The sequence below is a fragment of the Thalia democratica genome, chromosome 3, assembly GCF_965202585.1.
Source record: "Thalia democratica chromosome 3, ktThaDemo2.hap1.1, whole genome shotgun sequence".
Taxonomy (NCBI): Eukaryota; Metazoa; Chordata; class Thaliacea; order Salpida; family Salpidae; genus Thalia; species Thalia democratica.
In genome coordinates, this window is record NC_139167.1 from 37,007,679 (window position 1) to 37,013,678 (window position 6,000).

Below are 6,000 nucleotides of genomic sequence, written 5' to 3' on the forward strand. Positions count from 1 at the left end.
AGTTGTATTTTAAATCGTACCAGTACCTAATTAACTTTATTTTATTTGCCTTATTTCTTACTTCTATAAGTTTTTTAATGTAAAATTATTAGAAGTAAATAGTCTTCATCAAAGTCAGTTATAGATTGCTGTTATAAAACATCTAGTCGTTGTTTATAAACTCAACTTTATAACTATATTTAACTAGTTTTTGATAAGTTGATCTCAAAAATACAATTACAAAAACAAAAAAGGTGATATAAATTTTCAAAAAATGATATAAAGTTTTGTCGAACAAAGTGTTTCTGGAATGATCTAAAACAATACACAAGAAACTTTACGATAGTAATCCATAAGAAAAAGTTAAAAGTAAGTCATGATACTTAACACAAAAATATTCAAAAATTGTAAATAGCAAGATTTTTTTGTAGCACACTTTTTGTATAGTTTCTGAACATACGAAAAAAGTAAACACTAAAAAAAATATTAGAAAGTTAATTGATATAAAGCTATTAAATTACAGATTGTATAATGATGTATTTGACAAAATTAAAATTAAGTTTTAAACCATTTGTATCCATAAAAAAACCTGAACTACTCAAAAAAAAAGATTACATTTTTTATTGTTTACTTAAAACGTTGCATTTATTCAATCTGTTTTTTATTGTAGTTTGTATGTTTATTACATTTTCTACTTATTTTATATTTTAATGAGTTTCATTGTTAATTGTTACTTCTTATTTAGTTTCATGGAATTGTTTTTTAATTTTAAGTTTAAATTATAGTTATAATGCTAATATATAATCTAACATTGTGTAACTTTACTTCTTGTTAAAAATTGTAATTAGTTTTAAACCAAACAATTCAAAGTTCTCGACTTAATTAGCTTTAAGGAGATTTTTATCTATTTTCTATTTTACAGTTTATTATCAACAAAACAATGTTTCACTTCTACATTGGGATATAGGAGATCATCAGTTGTTATAAACAAATCTAAAAAATGCTTTTGAAAAAATAAATGAAAGTTATGTAAACGTATTAAGTAAAACAAAATGAAAACCAAAGTATGTACATACCATGTACATGTAGTATGACCACAATGTATGAAAACCAAAGTATTTAAACTAAATGTACATACTTTGGTTTTCATTTTGTTTTACTTAATACTTTTACATAATTCCATTTATTTTGTTCAAACAATTACTTCTTATCTAATTCCTTTAAAAGATTAGCTCGAAATTTATGTAGTGTTAAATCAAACTTATAACTAAAAAAATTAAAAAGTATTTTTTTAACTTTCGTAAGGGTACTAAGACTTTATCTAACTTTTACACAAAAAATAAACAAACAACAAAAACGAACATATTTATATACTTAAACGATTTTATTTTTTTCAATTTTTTACACTTAAGTTTGACTTGTAGTTATAAATTTATTTTAAAATGTGTTTAATATAAGCTTTATTAACTACTAATCATTAAGCAATCAAAATTTTACTCAAATGTGTTGTGCTTTTTTGTTTTTGTGCAGTTCTAATTAGCTTTATATTATCATAAAGTTGTACAAATGTTTAATTAAGGATTAGTTGATAGATTATATGTTATAATAAAGCTTATAGTTTACGGAAGTTATTAAGCTTTAATCGAATATGTATAAAAAAAAACTCTAACAGCCTGTTCTTAAAATTTCACTACATTATTATTTCCTGATTTTGTAATTTTATTAGACCTGATATTGTTAAAGATTTGTGTTTTAAAATAAACATGTATAAAATAAGTACCTCGTGGTTTAAGCTTTTAAGTTTGATTTAACTTTTAGTGAACATAAACATTACTTAAAACAAATTACTATTCAAAAGTTTACATTATTCAAAATATAAATAAAAATGGTTCTTTGTTTTAAGCATCCTTTTTAGCATTTGTGGAAACATTGCAATAAATATTCACATAAAGTAAACAAAAACTTATAAGTTGCTTAGATTAATCAAAGTAGGACCATTGATAAGTTACTCACCTAGTACCCAAGCAAAACTGCACATTACAATTTTGAAACAAAGTTTACTCTTTTGACATTATATAATAGCTAATACCTGTACTTTTTAAAATAGTTACTATATAAGTTAACTTTGCATAATTTAAAAAACTAAGTTTTAAGTGTTTTAATTAATTTTTGATAATGTTTTGTTTATAAGAACTTTTTTTTTACTTTTGCTCCTTATTCTGTTAAAAAATAGTAGCAGTTTTGCACCTCTTAAATTAAGTACCTTATAGATATCTCTGGTTTAGTTTTAAACATTTTTATTATTAGATTTTATCGAATGTTTTGAAAAGCTACTTAGCTAAGTATTATTATCAATTTCCTCAAAAATAAAAAAAGTTACTTATTTAAACCTTTATCTATATAAAAATATCAAGTAAAATAAAACAAGTAATATATGATACTTAAAATCAAAAACTATCATTGATATTATTTAGTTGATACTAAGTATCAACAAAAATAAGTTTAAATAATTTTTATACTTAAAAATAAAAAAGATTTTAGCAAAAAAAAATACTTAATTTACCCTTGTTTATTTATTATCACAAGCATTTCGATGGTAAAGTAATTAGTACTAACAAAAATGACAAAAGCTAAATATTTCGACGAGACGATTTAAAAAAGTAAAATACCAAACTGTTACCACTTACCTAACAACTTAACCTTATGTTAGGGAAACTAATTTTGTCAGCGGGCCGCGTAATTTCAAATAACAATACAAAGCACTTTCTACTGAAAATAAATTTGTGTGCGAATCTCACATTAGTTTTAATAAAAAAGTTTCGTATTATTAAGTTCTTTGCAAGCTAAAAATACTTCCAGGGTCCGTTTGCATTCCGTTGTTTTCCATATCAAGCCGTTTTGCCGTTTAGAATAAGTTTTGTTTCATGGCTAATTTTTACAGAGTAATTTGATTTAATATAGTAAATCAAAGATATATTTCTGTAAGTGGATTAAATGTTAATTTTTAAGTTAAAACATATTGGGAAAATTTTTAATGATGTAAATAATAAGGTTAGCATACTTTTGTAACTTTTAAATTCATTCGTCAAGTTTATAAAACCAGCATTTGTTTAACAGCTATAGTGTTCTGTTTCTTGAATACTTGATTTATTTTTTGTAGACTAGAATCGAATGTTAATATAAAGTTTTTAAGAAACGTGAGTATAAAAGCTAAAAAAGTAAACTGTTTAGGTGTTAAGAGACTAAAAGTTAAGAGGAGATTCAATGTATTAGTTGATTCTGTTTATTAAATAAAATCCAAAACGCTATAAAGATATCTTAGGTTTGTAACTTAATGTATAAGTTTTACTTTCTTTTATTTTACTACAATAAAACTTGAAAATTTTCACTGTAGAACACAGCTAAAACGAAAAAATTTTAAAGTAGATATAAAAAGTTTACAAACATTATTATTTCAATTTTTTTTATTATCTGTAAACGAAGTACATTAAACTGAATTAAACTTGATTTATAAAAGCTTTAAATAACTTTAACAAAAACAATAGTATTTTCTTATTAATGTCAGACTATGAAATTCAATGTTGTTGTCAGTTTGTAATAACACTAACTGCTGAAGAGTAAACAATGTAGTGTTTATAAAAAACTTAACTCTATCAACTTTAGATAAGCTTAGATATAGCTACAATACTTTAACAGTTAAACCATTTTAAAGTTTTGAAAATCACAAGTATTTTGTTTTGTCACAATTTTTACATACAGCTAATTAGTATTGGTTTATTTTTAGATTACTCTAGTTTTCAGATTAGATTGATTTAAGTTTTACTGCTACTTTAATAAAAGATCATTAATTTTTTGTTAAAGTGAATATTAAATTTATCTTAGTATTTTAATCATACATTAATAATGTTAATTTTCTTTAATGTAATTGTTAAAATTTGTACTTTTTAGTTTAAACATGTAAAACGTTCTTAAAAAGTTACTAGGTTAAAACGCTAATTTTAAGCAAAGTATAAATATGAAATATGGATGCTTGAGTTTTCTTTACAAACAATAATGTTTTTTGAATAAAAAAAGTATTCAAAAATATATAACACCTTTTTGTATTTAACGCTTAAGCAACTTGAAAATAATTTTTTTTAACTTTTCAAAAGTGTTGAAAACTAAGCAATGACTGAACAACAGTTTTCATAATGTTAAATTATGTCAAAAAAGCAAAACATTGAATAACCATCATAAAACTTTAAATAATTAATTTAAATGCTGTTTAATAAAAAAGTTATTATGTAGAGAATTAGCCAAATTTGTAAAATAACATTTTATTGGCACTTAATTATGAACTTAAAAACTTAATACGGTTTTCCACTAACTTTATAAGGTTATAACTTTAAACTATCTAAGTTTTATTAAACATAACTAATTAACAAAAATTAAGTATTTGTACAGCCTTGTTTCGCAGTGCAAAAGTTTCCCCTCGTGCAAAAGTGTCCTCGTAAAAAAGTGTCCCCTAGTGCGAAAGTATCACCCAACCATACCTATAACCTTTAAAGTAAAAGATGTCAAAATCATTATAATTAAAAGTTAAAGCTTCTTTTCAAAAATTACGCTGTCCATAAAAGAGCTTATTATTAATTAAAAAGTTTTGTTAATTCTCAAACTTAGATAAATATTAGATAAATACTAAAGTAGCATTAAAACTTCTAATTTTACATTTTTATTTAAACTATTTTTCTACACTTTTTCACAATATATGATGTTGATGTTAAAAATGAAAGAGTTTATAAACTCTTATTTTTTTAGCTTAGTAATATATTCTCAGAAATTACGTAAATAAACGTAACTTAAAGTATTTTACTGTAGAATTTGAATGATATATAAAAAGTATATCATTAATTAAAAAATCAAATCTACTTTAGACAAAAGGCCACTGCACAATATACTTCTACCGAAATTAAATCAATAAAAGTGCCTTTTTTACGGTACTAGAAAGATTTTATATCTCAATCATTTTCTGACTTAATATAACTGTAAAGCTTTATTTCTTGTTTTTTTCTGAATACAGAAAAATTTAACAACCAAGTATTGAAATTTTAGTTTACTTTCTTAGTAAGTTTCCAGAGCTATTTTTCACCTTTAATACCACAATTGTGTTTTTTTTATATACATATATTATAGAACTAAAAGCTTTTTAGTTTGGTACCGGTTTATTAGTATTGACAACGGCTAATTGTTAGTTCACTTTGGTGGCATTGATAACATAATTAGTCTGTTGATGTTTTTTTCAATACAGTGTTAGCAAACAACAATTTTATAGTTTTAGTTTAAGAGATTTCGCAATTTGCTTTAAATTAAACAATAGAAAGTTTTTGACTTATGTAGCTATGAGAAGACTAGTAAGATTTTATTTTCACAGATCATTGCATACAATACAATGTTTAACTGTTACAGTAAACTTTAAGAAATCTTAATTTGTTAATTAGTCCGTAGTCAAATAGAATATTAGTTTTATCAATAAGACCTACAACCGTTTTTTTTTTTAAATATGTATTACTTTTTGAGGTGTGGCCCTTAAAATGTTTTCAAGAATTTGAATTGCACGAAGTTGAATAATCATGTAGTTAAAACAAGAACTCCGTAGACTTTATTAAAATATATTAAGACTTATTTATTTATTTTTATCATATGAATTATTAAATAAATTTAAGAAAAAGGTTATTCAAAAAATCTGTTTAAATAAGATAAGCTGATATTCTCTTTTTTTTTGTGTGAAACGATGTTTTGAAAATAAAATCTTAAAGTATTGGAAGTTAAATAGATTTTTTTAGAGTACATACACTTATACATATAAACCAATTCTAAAAAACTTATTATGCTATAATTTGTCAAAAATATAGTCTAAAAAAAGTGTTTCACTTAAGCGTTTTGAAATTTTATACAAAGTTTAGGTTTTCATTATAGTATTAAAACTAAGTTTTTTATTTTAACAACAACAAAAATGATTTATTAAAAAAAACTAGTATGAAT